Below are 16,047 nucleotides of genomic sequence, written 5' to 3'. Positions count from 1 at the left end.
TGTGGGGCCTTCACTGGCCTCACATCCGTGACCTGCTGAGAGGAGACATGGGGTCTCCTGAAAGTGTAAGCATATGGTGAAGAGAACAAGAAAGCAAAGTCCAGACCTACCCAGACGTGTCATGTCTTAAACCAGGCTGAGATCTCCCAGAGCAATCACAGGAAGACAATGCAATAAGCAAAGGGTCTTTATTGACTAGGTCAAGCTAGGGCCCTCGTCCAACTCACCAGCACAGTGGCAGCATTCTTGAAATGAGTGGCCCTAACTCTCAAAAGTGAGGGCCTTTCATACCATAACATTATATAACAGGGACTTTCCTTTTGGTCACAGTCTGAGGGGCTTTTCCCTACGTGTACTTAGCTGATTGGTTATAAATTGGAGTTACAAAACAGTTACATAAGGGTTATATGGGGGCACTTCCCTACCTGCATCTGATTGGTAACCCTTAGTTGGCCTCACCATGGCTATCTCACTTCAGGGAAATCATGACTCAGTTCCAGGTATCTGTGCTCAATTCCAGGAATTCTGAACCAAAACTTAGGCCTAGCTACTTCTGTCTTCTTTATGAGCCTGTCACATCTCTGCCTTTGCTTCTGCATCTCTCACATGCTTCCCATCAGATACACACACACACACACACACACACACACACACACACAGAGCAGTAGTCACAGCCTCACAGAACCATGGCCTAGACACTCACTACCTTCTCCCCACAGCAGTCAGCACAGCTTATTCCATGATGTCTCCTCTGTAGCTGCTATTCACTCAAGCCTGGCAAGAAAGTTCACTTCCACTGAATAAAACCCAGAAGTGAAATTACTGTGGTAAGCGGAGTCCAGTAGGACTGGGGCAGGAAATGTGAATAATTGACAGTGTGTTTTGTATTGGGTCTGCCTGAAAGTGAGGCCAAGTAGGATAATACCCTCTTGAACAATCAGAAGGTGGGTAAATCATAACGAAGAACCATTATGTGTTCACATTCTAGAATCTAAGCAGGAATCACAGCTCAGCTCCCAGATTCTGACTTCAGATCTTTGCACTTTTTTTTCATTTTATTGAATCACCATGTGAAAAGTTACAAAGTTCTCAGGCTTATGTCTCAGTTATACAATGTTCAAACACCCGTCCCTTCACCAGTGCTCATTTTCCACCACCCAAAACCCCAGTATGCCTCCCATCCCCACCCCCACCCCCACCTGGGTATCTGATAAATTTCACTCTTCTCTTTACCTTGATTACATTTCATATTTCAACACAAAACTCACTATTGTTGTTGGAGTTTCAACACAGACTCACTATTTTTGTTGGAATTTATCCCCCAAGAATACAGCCCTATTGACAAGGAAATATTTTATATTGAGTTTTCCACTGATGAGAATGAAGAGATAAAAAGTCATGCGGCCGCGGTAGTGGCCGCGTGGTTTACAATTTCTGTATTTTAGTAACTAAATCCAGGGAGATTAAAGTTGGAAATTGAATCATTTCCCTTCCTGGAGCAGCATGGAGCAAAAGCTTAGTTCACAGTCTGCTCAAAGGGCCCATAAAATGTCGGACACCACGCCTTCTCCTCCGGGAGGGAGGAGAGACCAAGGGAGAAGGATATTTCCTCCGTTAGCCGGCGTGGGGCAAAAGCTTAGTTCACAGTCCGCATACAGGTTGCAAGCACTCGCCGGAACCCTAAGTCTTATAGCTGCCTCTGGTTCCTGCTCGTTCGGCATTCCCGCGGCTGTGCAGAGGCATGGCCACCTGGGTCGAATCTCCAGATCTTTGCACTTTTGCCGAGAAGTCCCCAAGGAATCCAGGAGCCTTCCTGGTCCAACCTGTCTTTGCGTTTCTAGGTCTCTTATTGTTTGAAATAGCCCAAAAGGATGTGGGGAAATGGGTGTGCCAATGGCAAGAGGGCTTATGAGCATCAGGTACAAACCCACCTCAGCCCCTCCTTACTGTCTCTGCTCTGACTCTTTCCACCTGTGAAGTCCGCCCTGATAGAATCTAGAGGACCAGCAGTCAGTGTGCCAATGATCAGCCCTTCCCCATTTCTTATCACACCTTATCACATCCTTGAGCTGCCAGCTTCCTGGCTTTCTGTTATCCCAAACATATTTCAAAGAATACTTCAGCCTGAAGAAGCCATAGTCACCTCCTGATTCTTAAAGATCTCTCCTCACAGGACCACCTCCACAGCTCTTTGAATTCTCTTCCCCTCGGATCAGGCAGGATGACTGAAAAGGACACACTGTCCCTCTGGTTTTTGTGTATTCAAAAAATAAATTACGAAGGGCCGACAGCGGCTCTCTCTCACCGCCTGCGTTCGGTGGTCTCTCAAGGCTTCCCTCACTCTGGGGCAACCGATGGTGATGGGCTGATGAAGATGAAACGAGGGCCAGGCTGGTTGGTATCAACTGCAGTTTATTCCAATCTCCATTCTCCCCTGATCTCCTCCGGATCTTTCCCTTCCTCAATTTGCCTCATCCTCCTATTGGATCCTCTCCTTCATACTTCTCCTTCCTGCTTCTGCCTCCCCCAGCCCACTCTTACAGCCTTAGTTAAATCTCAAAGCATGAAGAGTTGGGTAGCAATTGCATATATTGTGGTCATACAATCAACAGAAGTAAAGTCCTTCTCTCAGGGGAATCTTCTTCTAGGACAAACTCTCACTCGGCAGGACAACCCACACAAAAGTAGAATTCCATCTATGGGTGGGTTTCTCCTTTCCTTAGTCCAACAAACATATAAACATTCATAATATTAGTCATTTTGTATGGATACAGTAAGGGATGCATTAAGCTTATAGGATGGCTTTCCTGGGGGCATCTCTCTATAGATCTCAGACTACAGTGCTCAGGCCAGATTAGTCTTTCCTAATCCTAGCAGGGTCCTAATTTAGTCATTACTTTTTGGATCATGACAGAATTTTCCATGACCATTATCTTACCTTGTAGTTAAGCATTAAGCTCACAGCTTGCCCTTACTCCGTCCAATCCCTTTTAGGGAACCTGCTTTTGGGGTGCTAGGAACTTAGGGCAACTGAGGCTTAAGTCGAGAAAGCAGATGCCCAGGAGAGAATATTATTCATAGTCAAATGATTGCCAATTTACAAAAGCATAATATCAACTGTCTTCCTCTGTCTGTACAAAAAGGACATTGCTTTACAATAAACTATGCAAAAGGACATAAGAGAAGGAGAAAAGCAATATTTCACTTATTAATACAAGTCAAGTGTCCTTAGAAGGTTCTGACCTTACAAATTAACAGAGTCTGATTAGGGGGAAGGGTGATAGACCAATTGGGGAAGCACAGTACAAAGAAAGAGGTTATAGATAAGCAAAGAAATGGGAGTGACTTGGGAGCACTGTGATGGGTGTATCCGATAAACCTCTGGCAAGGGAGAAAAGACAAACCAATATTATCCTACAGTTTGGATGTTACTGGTACATTCTGGTGGGAGATCAGGTGACCATCTCTGTCATCTACATAAAGATCATCAAAAGTGTCATTGTTCCCGGTTACCATGTGCAGTGATCTGCGGGTCCCCTGGTGTGGTACATTATGGGGCCGATCACTGTCTCCTGGGCCAGTCAAATACTGATGAAGGAGCAAAGGCCACAGGCTGGTTGGTAATCATGGCTGTTTATTCCATTGTCACTGTGTTAATTATAGAGAAATTATGAAAGGTTCTGGGGTAGCAATTACAAATAGGTGTGGTTGAACATTGTCATAAACAATGGAAAGATGGAAAGCCCTTCCTTCAGAGGACGTTCTTCTAGGAGATTCGAGGGACTCCAGCACTCTAGATTCCTACTAAGAGATGACTCTAAGGGCAGAATTCCATCAAAGGGTGTACTTCTCTCTCCTTACTTTGCTAGCAATCCGCTGGAACAATCATTTTAAAGTTACTTCTTCATAACATTTCTGGTCAACACAGTGAGAAATATATTAAGCTTAAAAAGTGGCTTTTCCTCTGGACATCTTGTTATATATCCTCAGGCCACATTAATTTTTCCTAAACCCAACAGGGTCCTTATTCAGTTACTTCTTTGGGGGTCTTATCAGAGTTTATTCCATGATCATGCACTTAACGCATTACACTTTTTATGATGCTTAGCCATTACCTTCAAAGGCTTTCCCTAAGAATCCAGGGTAGATTATGGCTTACCCTGGGTCCATTCAAGTCCCTCCCCTTTGTAGGATGTTGGGAACTAAGGTCCAAGGCTTAAGTCAAGTACATATAACATATGTCCAAGAGTAAATATTATTGGGAATCCATTGAATTGCATATTACAAAAGCATAGCATTAACTGTTTTGCTGTGTCTATACAAAAAGGACATTGCACTGAAATAAACTATGCAAAGGATATAAGAGAGATATAATATTTTACTTACAGGTACAAAATCCAGAGCCCTCAGAAGGTTTGACCTACAGGTTACAGGGTCTGATGTAGAGACATTGGTGATGAACAGTTAGGGGAAGAGGAGCACAAAGGAGAGGTCAAAGATAAACACAGAGGATTGGGAGTGCCCCAATGAGCATGGCGGTGCCTCGGGAGCACTGTGGTGGGTGTAACTCAATAGACCTAAACTCCCTGCACGAGGAGAAAGGACAAACCAATGTTACTTCTTAAAATGCTTAGGACTATAATCCAACAAAAAGGACAGTGATTTTCCAACCTTTCTAGGGAAAGCATGGAACCCAGCAGGATAAATCCTGCTAGGGAGAGGCTTGAACAGATTTAAGGGAAGCTTTAGCACAGACAACTTGGCAAGAGCGCCCTGCCAGCAGGAACGAGCATCCCCATAGTCTTAAAGTTATTGTTTATCTCCCACGTGTCCCCATGCCCACAACTGCACTCACAGTTTAGCCTCTGTTCCACCTGCTAACTCATGAACGGTGTATGTGATGAGAGGGAGGAGGCAAATTGAGGCTGGGCCTAATGCAAAGACCAACGAGCCCTTTGCTTAGGACTGTCAAGCCTAGCTTGCTGCCGGGAGAAGCCACTAGGTCTGTCTCGTTTTTTGGAACTAACCTGCTGGATAGAGGTCAAAGCACTAATCCAATTAACTCTATTCTGGCAATCAACCACCCCTGCCAATGGGCAATGTCCAAGGTCAGTGCACTCAGCTCCTGAGCTGTCCTGGTTCTGACTCTGCTGTTCCTGTGCTAAATCCTGTGTCCTGCTAGGGACAATGAGGAGGAAGGAGGCAGCAGAGACAGAGGATGGGCGCTGGTGTGGGCCTATGTTCTCATGCCCACGAACCCTGCTACTCTCTCACCCATTTCCCCATATTTTCCTTGTGGAAAACTAGTACCTGGAGGAGTTAAGAGAGGGTCATCCAGGAAGGCTTCCGGGTTCCCACAGTCTTGGTGGCAAAGGTACAAACATCTGAAGTCTGTAAGGGTCTGAGCTGAGTGACCCATGCAGGCTTCCTGATTTGATTTTGTGCTGGGTACACAAAATAGCTTCCTGGGAAATTCCTATTCTTTCTTTTCAGCAGTTAAAGATGGTACTATCCTACCTTGTTCCTCTACTTAGACCAAACTCAGGACAAAATATCAGCAACTTTTACTCTCAACTCTCACATTTCCTCCCCGATAGGACAGGGCTCCACTCCACAGTAGTTTCACTTTGGAGTTTAGTTCAGTCAGAGTGACTTCCTTTACTGAGGACTCAGGTAGTGTCAGCCACCTGGAGACTGTCAAAAATAAGACTGTCTGCTTTGTGAATAAGGTAGTGAAATACTGGATCATTGTCTACAGGAGTGTAAGAAGCATGTACATGGGTATGTGGTGTGTGTGTGTGTGTGTCTGTGTGTGTCTGTGTGTGTCTGGGTGTGTGTGTGTATGTGAGAGAGAGAGAGGGAGAGAGAGAGAGTCAGAGTTTGTGTGGAATTGTATGAGTTTGTGAAGTGTAAATGAGTTTATAGAGTCTGTGAGTTATTGGTGGGGGGAGATGAGAGTGTGTATGTGAAAGTTTGTGGGGGTGTGTCTGTATATCTGCATGTTTCATTGTTGGGAGATCTACAAAGTTCAGTTTTCTGAATTTTGCTTTCTTAGTCTCCCCTCTCTCTGTTTTCTCTCTCACCAGACTCCAAACCCTATCTCAGCAGTTCCAGTGTCTGAGGTGAGTAAGGCCCAGAAGGGCAGTGTGAGGGACTCAGAAACAGGTCAAAGGGGAGTAAATGATGCTGGAAAACATTCTCTATGCCTCTAAAGAAATAATTCTCATAAGTAAAAGGAAATGTCTTGGCAGTAACTTTAGTTCCAAAGGCAGCATTAGTTGTTGGGATAATTCATCAGTCTCAGGTCACAGAAGCATTTCTTTGCACAGAAGCATTTTTTTCTACTTCATGCTGTCTTTACTCCCTCCCCACAAACACTTGTCAATGAGAATAGGGGAAAGACTCCCCAAAGCTGTAATGATGTGGATAAAGGCAAAGTTCTGTGTTCCTTATTGTCCCCTATGGTCCCCATCTCAGGTCCTCACTGGCGGACACCAGGAAATAAACCGCCAGGATCCACAGAGGCCCATTGTCCCAATCTATTCTCTCTGCCCCACATCCAGGTTTCTGGTAAGTTTGTGGGCTCCAGTCCCTCTGACCTTCTGGAAGACCGGGATGGCCTGAGAAGGGACAGTCACCTCTCTGGGTCTCCAGGAGCTCTGCTCTCAGGATAACCCTTCCCCTCCCACCTCTTGCAATTCTCTGTCCACAGGTCAGGGAGGCTGGCAGAAGGGCACACAGCTTCTTCAGGTTGCTTGTTGACCTTATTGTCATCCTGGAGGAAGCCCCGCTGAGCCTGGGTCTTTTTACCTGCATCCTATTCTTTGAGAGTGAAGAAAGGTAGCAGGAACCAGGAATTAATGATCCAGTAAAGACAAATGTGATTTTTTACAAGGAATACGTCATACACCACAATACAGCACCAGTTACAAAGAAATCAACCCAGTACTGATGAAGTAACTATTCACAGAGTGGGAATGTCTCCCTCCTTAGTGAGTTTCTCTCCTTTGCTTCAGCTTTTGTGAGGAAGCCTTTCCTTCTCTCACTCTCAGTCCCAGGTACAAAATTTTTCTAGAATTAAAAGGAATACTTTCTTCTGTCTTTAGTTTCACCACAGACTCAAACAAATAATAAATTGAAATGCAATTATGTAGATGAAATAAAGGCACTCAACATTATTTTTTTTAATTTTAATTATACTCTGTTTAAGGGACTGTGTGTGATTGTGAGCACAATCTTACACAACACAGCAACATGAAATAAATCTTCTCAATCCTAAATCATATCTCACTCAGACGGATTTCAGGATTAGAGAAGGTACAGAAACTCAATTGAGGTACATTTCTGACACACTGGAAAATTCTGGTTGCTTCATCTTTGCCTCTTGATCCAATATTGCAGAATTTCCAGAAAAGTCATGGCCTCAGCTGCAGTTACCAAGAAGTTGAGGGAGGAAGCCACCTGCCCCATCTGCCTGGAGCTCATGACTGAGCCCGTGAGCATCGACTGTGGGCACAGCTACTGCCGTGTGTGCATAGTGGGTTTTATAAAGAACCAAAGCTCTCAAGCATCATCTCTGAAATGTCCCCAGTGCCGGGAATCTTTTAAAAGAGATAGCATCCGGCCCAACAGGCACCTGGCAAGTATCATTGAAACCATCAAGGAGACAGAGCGTGAAAGGTTGTGTGAGAAACATGGAGAGAAGCTCCTCCTGTTCTGTGAGGATGATGGTCAGCTCATCTGCTGGTGCTGTGAGCGGTCACCGCAGCACAAAGGACATGTCACTGCTCTTGTTGAAGATGCTTGCCAAGGTTACAGGGTGAGTGTGGGGGCCAGAAAGCCTCCCAACCTGTTTCATGTTTCTCTGAAAACTTTCTGACTCATTTATTTGATAGAAATTATTTTCCTTGTACTATACGCTTCAAGTGTTTTCTTTCACTCTCTGCGAAGGTGAGTTGTCACGGCTTCCCCCCTAGAAAATGCTGAATCCATCTGCCTCCATCCATTGATCAACTCACCCTCTAGCTCCTCAAGGCTTTCCTCTTAGTCAGAATCCAAGTGCTGGTGCTTCCTTTCCCTCACTCAGTTTCTTTTTATTGAATTTATGAGTGAGATTCTCTCGGAATTGTATTTATTTTTGAATTATTTTGTCTATAATAAAATCTTCACTTCATCCAAGTTGTCACAAATGGCAATATTTTATCTTTTCAACTTTTCAGCTATATAGCTGAGTAGGATCCTATTTTGTGAATATATCATATTTTTCTATGAACCATTGGATTATTGGGTACTTGTGATTTTTTTCTTATCCTTGGCATTTTAAATAGCAATGTATTGAATAGGTGTGGCTTTATCCTTTGGATTAGAACTTTGTATTCTTTGGCTAGATACAAAGCCCTACCCGCTGTGCTATTGCTCCAGTCCAACAGATTCAAAGAACTAATTCTAAATCATATTGTAAGCATAGACCTTAGTTGGCCAAATAAGCCTTTTCAGACCCTTTGTGATGATTTTCATAGGTACAAACCAGTTTTTACTCTGACAAAAAAAAAATGTCTGAATGCTTCATGTTCTACAGAAAATCACCAAAATTGTTGTTCCTGGCATATGTGACATAAACTGCTCTCAATGTATTTCTGAATTATACGTTTCAGTCATATGATAAGTGATAAAAAAAGTACTTTTCTATGCTTGTTGACAGTCTACATAGTTTCTTTAGAGTATTCTGCATTTATGAACCAGAGAGAGAGTATAGGAAGAAATGCATTTGCTCTCTAACTTAGGTTATAATACCAGACACCTTATAAGGTCCCCTAAGTACCACCAGAAGGGATTCCTGAACACAGAGTCAATTGAAAGACCTTAGCACTTATGAGTGCCCTCTGTGAAAAGAAAGATAGAAATAGAAAGAGAGACACAGAATGAGAGAAAGAGAGAGAAATGTATATTCACTTCTTTGACTTATCTTGTTATTTTTTGGATATGGTATTTGGAGGTTTTAATGATTTTTACAAAGCTAGGTTATTAACTTCTTGTTGGATATATGAGATATTAATAGTTTCCCCTCTATGTATGCATGATAACTTTTAGGTTCACTGAATTTTCCTTACCTTGTGAAACTTTCTCTTTAGTTCCACATACTCCCACATAAATTTTGCCTGTTTATCTTTGTTTCCCTAGTTATTGAATCAATTCTTCAAAATTATTGCTGGATCCATGCTACAATTTTTTTCCGTGTACTTTCCTCCTTGTATTTCATGGCTTTTAGTCTTATGTCTAAGTTTTTAGTACAGTTTCAGCAAATTTTTGTGTATGGTGTGAGGAGCAGTCATCTCACGTTTTTGTAAATGGATACTCAGTCTCTCCAGCATTGTCTACAGCCATATCACCCTGGGGCCCAATCTCTTCAGTTTGCCCAGCACTACTTGTTGAAGAGACTTTCCTTCTACATTGTACATGCCTGTATTATCCTTTATCACAAGTAACCAGATATGCATGGCCTTATTACTGGGTTTTGGTTTTACTTATTTATTTTCCCTTTTGTATTGATTCATCATCAGATACAGTTACAAAGTTTTCATGTTTGAGCTTCAGTCATGCAATCATCAAACACCCATCCCTTCACCAGGGCATATTTTCTACCACCAAAATCCCGGGTACCCCCACTCCCATTCCAAACTTTTCCCTGCATGTGGGCAGACAATTTGCACAATACTCTCTCTACTTTGGTTACATTGAATATTTCAACATCATTCCCACCACCACTCAAACCTGTCAAAATGGCAATGCTAGAGAATTTGTTTTGTACTGCTTGTTATGGGTAGAATATAATGTGGCAAGACCACTCTTGCAGCCACACATTCTAGGAATTCTAAAATTTTAATGATTAGGGTCTGGAGAGATCTCTGCAACGAGCTTCTCATTTCCGAGATTCATGTGTGTGTCTCTGGATCATGGCTATGTGGGAGCTTAAGTGGCCAAGAGCTGTTTGTGGGCGTCACCTCAGAGTCACATCTGGGCAGGAGGAAGGAGAAGGGCCATCTCCTCCCCTGTCCAGTGAGGCCTGGCGTTTGCTGCCACTGCCACCACATACCTGGAGTTTTCCTTGAGTTCTAGAAGATGGCAGCTGCCGGGATACCTAGGAGGCAGGAGGCAGGACAGCATCTGCTCCCATCTGGAGTGGCCTATTGCAAAGCCCAGAGGCATCTGTGCAGCAAGGGTCTCGGTTCCAAGATTCGTATGTTTGTCTCTAGATTATTGATTTCATTCCATTTCTGTGCATGCGCGCACGTGTGTGTGTGGGGGGGGGTGGTAGGTGTGGGTGTGTCTGTGTGGATGTGCATGACCTTCAGGATTTTTTGTGATTTCTACAAATTTTCAACTGTTATTTTCTATCTTTGAAAAAATGCTATTGGAATTTAATTGAGATTGCATAGAATCATTCAATTACTTTGAACAAGATGTCCAGTTAATAAACTTTCATTTTTCCTACATATATGTAGAAACATCTTTGCATTTTTTGTGTTGATCTGTTATTATTTCCTAGATCAGTTATTAATAAATCTTTTGTAGGTCTTTAAACTCCTTTGTTATGTTTGCTCCTTGTTTTTATCTTTCTGAAATATTTGAGGTTGAGGCAACAGCTTGTGATGCTCAGAGGTAACTCCTGGTTCTGCATTCAGAATTTCTTTAGGCAGTTCTCAGGGGACCTATGGGATGCCAGAGATCAAAACCAGGTCAGCCTCCTAACAGCTGCAATTAATCCAACCCTTAAAGAATTCTTTTAAAACTTCCCTCAAAACTGGTTTCAAGATCCGGGTCGGCAGCACCGCAACCCGGAGAATGCTCTGGACCCCAGACCAGGCCAACAGCACCAGGGCGCCAGATGGAGAAGGTGCAGAGTCCCCAGATGGAGGGGCTTCTCCAGATGGAGCCCCGGCGACACTGAGCTTCTACTAACATGGCTCCGGTATGTGGGACTTGGATATCTCTCCAAACCGAGAGGCCACTTATGCAGCCGCAAGACCTTTCCTTATATACAAAAAAAGAAACACTCCTGGACTGTGAGCTAAACTACAGCCCCATGCAGCCCTGGGAAGGGGAGGGTTTCTGTCCTTTGGCCTTTTCCCCTTTTGGCAGCATGGCGACCGCCACCGTTTAGAGCCAATTAGACAGAGAGGTAGGAGCTTGCAATAATGAGACACATGGGGAATCTCTTGATGGGGTGGGCAGAACCGGCCCTGCTCCCTGCCCAAATGAGACCCAGAGTGGTAGCCCACGAACAGCTCCCCCACTCCTGAATAGCCATGATCCCAGAGGCACACAAACCAATCTCGGGATGCAGCAGCTGCTGGCAGAAATACCTCTGGACTTAATACCAGAATCCCAAACCTGGGCGGCCACTTTCACAACCATTCAACATCATATGCTCTTTTTATCAACAATAGAAAAAATACAATTTAATGATGCCATTCCGACAGGTCTGTCTGTTGGGGGGAAAACTCCAAATAATGATAGTGTGTTTTCTGTCAAAAATTGAATGTTATCAAAGTAATGAGAGAGTAAAGTGAAAATCATCTACCACACAGGCAGAAGGGTAGAGGGAGGGGAGGTCTGCTGGGGTTCTTTGTGGTAGAACATGAGCACTGGTGATGGATGGGTGTTTGATCATTGTGTGACTGAGACTTGATCCTGAAAGCCCTGTAACTATTCTCACGGTGACTCAATTAAAAAGCATAAGATAAAACAAAAAAAAAAACTGTTTTCAAGGTTGTAAATTCCCTAAGCTCTTGCCTGTCCATGAAGCTCTGTATGGTTCCTTCTAATCTGAATGATAATCTAGCTGGATAGAGTACTGCTGGGGAAGCTTTGATTTCATTGAGTTTTTGTAGTGTATACCTCCATTTTCTTCTGTTTCTTCATCACATTTGAAAACTCTGTTGTACATCAAATAGGATTCCCTATTTATGGAAGTTTCTGTTTTGATCTTGCTGATTTCAATATTCTGTCTCTATCTTTGGATTTTATCCGTTTGAGTATAATTCCTTATAGTTTTCTGAGTTGAGTCTATTTGCACTGGGAACTTTCACACCTTGGAATCTCAGTGCCAATATTCCTCAACTTCGGGAAATTCCTATAAGTAATGTTTACCTTTTTTTTCATGAAATTTGCTATCCTATTCTTAAGTGACACTGGTGATTTTTCTATAGTTCCTCTTGAACTCATCCTATGATTCCGGGTATCATTCATTTCTTTTCTACTATTTTCAACCTAGCAGTTTTCTCCTTCTCATCTTGGAGCTTCTTTATCTTAATGAGCTGCAGTTATTCTGCTGTTCAAACCTTCTGTTGAGTATGTATATTTAATTTACCATCCTGTTTGTATCTTCCATCCCTTCTGATTGCAGTAGTCTCCTCATTTCAAGTCTTTCTTCTGCTTTTTGATTATGTTTGCCAGCATTTCTTTGAGCTCATTAAACATCTTCATAATGTGTCAATAAAGTCACTGTCTGAGGATTTCCTGAGCTGATTGGTGTTGTTTGTGCCTTCAGTGATATCGTTATCACTAAGTAGATTTGGTAGGTGTGGAGGCTTCTGGGACCCAGGTAGAAGGGAAGGTTCTGCCTCCCTTTCCATTGTAGGCCCAAGGATATGAGCAAGAGACTGGTCTCACCTGGAATGGTGGAAATGCCAGTAAATGTTCAGGAGTAGTCTCTAGTAACTTTTCTATTCGTGTTTCATTGAACAATATTTTCATAAATGTATGTTGACCCTTGTTATGTTGTTGCTTTATTTCTACTGGTAAAATGTTGTATGGTTATCTTTTGGTTGCTGGTATATAGTATGTTTCTTCACTTTCATATATTGAACAGTCCTTGGAATCCAAAATCAGACAGACAAGTTATGATATCTGATTCTGAGAGTGTACTGTATTGAATTGGTTTGGGTAGGTTATTGTTGAGTACTTTTAGGTATATGTGTAATAATATTGGTCTATGATATTATCTTTAGGTTTCATCTTTGTCTCATTTTGGTATTAGGTGGTGTTGCACTCAGAAATTGTGACATATATCCTTGCCTAAATTGGTAGAATTTCAGAGGGTATGGGATATCTTTGAATCTTTTCTAGATCTGACTGGTGAAAGTTCTTGTCGTGGAATTTTCCTTGGAGTGAAACTTTTACTTCCCTCTTTGACCTTCACCTATAATGTTCAGGGCTTGTTTCTGGCCCTGTGCTTAGGCATCACTCCTGACTGTACTCATGCACTGTATTCAAAGCAAAGATCAAACCAGGTTTTATTGCTTACAAAGGATGTGGCCTCACTCTGGCCTTCCAAACTTGTTTGAAATGCCATCTCTTTTTAAAAAGAAAGAATGTAGTACTACCCTTGGAAAACTACCTTCAGTAAAGGACCAAACAGCAAGAAGCCCCCAGCCCATTTATATTCATTTAGTACTATCTACCGTGATCATTCCAGAACATTTAGGGTAGAGGATCACCCTGATTGGAAAATACTGAGGGGATCTGGAGCCATAATACAGTCTCTACGGCACTTTCCTTGCATGTGGCAATCTGGAATTTCATCCCCACATGCCATATGGTTCCCGATACACTGCCAGGATTTATTCATGAGAGAAGAACCAAGAGTAACCCTGGAGCATCTCCAGGTGTGACCCCAAGAGCCAAAACAACAAACAATTGACATCTACCTTGTATCCTTTGTTGGTGAAAAATCCTCAAAGGGTGGAGAAAAGATAGGGACTCCTATACTCAAGATTGATGACAAGGGCACAGATAAGAAAGGTTCCTTGCCACCATGTTCAGGCCATAGTTTGAGTGGAGGGAAAGATAGGTGAAGACACAACAGTAGAATTTAGAGCTTCAACCTGGATCACAGTTGAGGGTACTAATCACTTGTATCACTTGTCATCCCGTTGATCTTCGATTTGCTCGAGTGGGCGCCAGCAACGTCTCCATTTGTCCCTGTCGTGAGCTAGGGCAGCCCAATGATATCTGCTTGCTCCAGGAACAGAAAGAGCCTCAAATAATTTATTCAGGGATTTGACGAAGAAATCTGACCATCTAGTCGGTGGGTGGCCGCGAGGTCTTCTGACGTCCCGTGGAATCTAGTCGGTAACAGCTCTAGTCCAGCAGTCTTCTCTGAATCACATTACATGACCGGCATCTGATTTTTGATGCCTTGGCAAACAAGACAGATCCCTGATTCTTTACTGTCAATAGAGGTCAGAACTCCGGATTCTTTCTTTCACTTGAGTGAGACGTGATACTCCCAGCATAGCTCTTTTGATTCCTCTTTGGGATACCGTAATAGAGGGTACTAATCATACCTCAAAAAAAGTACTGGTAACTGAATATTTTGATAGTTTACTGAGGACAAATGTTGACATGACAAGACCATTCAGTCTCAAAATAAAATACAGCCACCAATTTCTAAGATTCATATTAATCATACAAGCATAGAGTGGGGACATAGTAAATAAAGACTTAAAGGGGTGGTTAACTATTTAGAAATGAATGCCTGTGAATGAATTCCAGTGAGAGATTTAGATTAACAAACATGCAAAGACATGTATTAAGGCTGCCTGAACTTTGGTGGAATAACAGAGTGAACACTGTCTTACTGCCTCATTCCTTAATTCTATATGGAATTGAGAGATATGTTGTCCTTTTGAACAAGTTTCTGAACCCCATAAGAAGAATTGTTTTCTACAACACAGAAATTGTGTTAAGCATCTTACCAGTTTTGCAGATTACCACGGAGATTGGGGCTGGAGCGATAGCACAGCGGTTGTGCATTCACCTTTCACGTGGCAGACCCGAGTTCGATTCCTCTGCCCCTCTCGGAGAGCCCAGCAAGCTACTGAGAGTATTGAGCCCGCGCGGCAGAGCCTGGCAACATACCCGTGTATATTGGATATGCCAAAAACAGTAACAATAAGTCTCTCAATGAGAGACGTTACTGGTGCCCGCTCGAACAAATCGATGAGCAACGGGATGACAGTGACAGTGACCACAGAGATTAACTGTGTTACTGGACTGATTATTCTTTATCTCAGAATGTATGGGCCCACCAAATACTCAACTTTATTCTCATTTTCTGAAAGTCTTTGATTTCTGTTGGATGTTGTGAAGAGTTATCCAATTCAATAAACACCCAATTTTTCTCATAGGAACAACTCCAGAAAGAAGTCACAAAACTGAAAGTAACAGAATCTAAATATAAGCAGCTGAAGCTAGACACAACTCGGAAAATAAGTAGTTGGGAGGTGAGAGTTTGAAGCTTTTTGTGGTCAAACTATATGCCATCACCTTGTGTAGTAGCAGGTATTGCTTGGTGAAAGCACTATAAGGTTTATTACTCAATAAATGGTCCAGATTGTTAAAAGTAATGCAGAAAGCACCATTTCTCTTTACTCCTTTAGTTATAGGCATCTATTATATTTTTTCTGCAAATGCTTCAACCTTGTGATAGTAATTATTTAGGATTCCCAATATCTAAGTTGAAGAAGTAGAAATATTACAGCTGACCTGGAAATATCCTTGATTGGATTCAAAATTCAAACTTTGAAAGTACCTACCTGTTTTGAAACCTCAACTGCACCATTTAGGTGCATTTTCCACAATGCATTACCTTATACTCAGGTTTTTCAGCTTAAGAGACCAACTATTTCTGTACACTTAGAAATTCATTCTGGTGAGATGCATTGAGCTCAACTTCATGACCCTGTTAATATGGAGGACCAGAACTATCACAAGAATGTACAAAAGAAAATTACAGAATTTGAGTCCCTAGTACTGTGATTAACCAGATCCTTTTGAATTAAAACATAATTTGTATGGACATATTGATATAGTGTATTATACTAAAATATTATCACACAGACCAGTAAGCCACTTTTGCCTCTTTCATGGTGTCTTAAACCTCAATCCTTATTATTTATGTATAAATATCCAATATGACCTCTCAGTTGTGATATCTCAGTTACAAACTTCAATAAGATTTGAGAAGAAACTTCAGAATTCTCT

The sequence above is a fragment of the Sorex araneus genome, chromosome 2 (assembly GCF_027595985.1).
Source record: "Sorex araneus isolate mSorAra2 chromosome 2, mSorAra2.pri, whole genome shotgun sequence".
In the NCBI taxonomy this organism is placed as follows: domain Eukaryota; kingdom Metazoa; phylum Chordata; class Mammalia; order Eulipotyphla; family Soricidae; genus Sorex; species Sorex araneus.
This window is presented reverse-complemented; position numbering follows the sequence as displayed.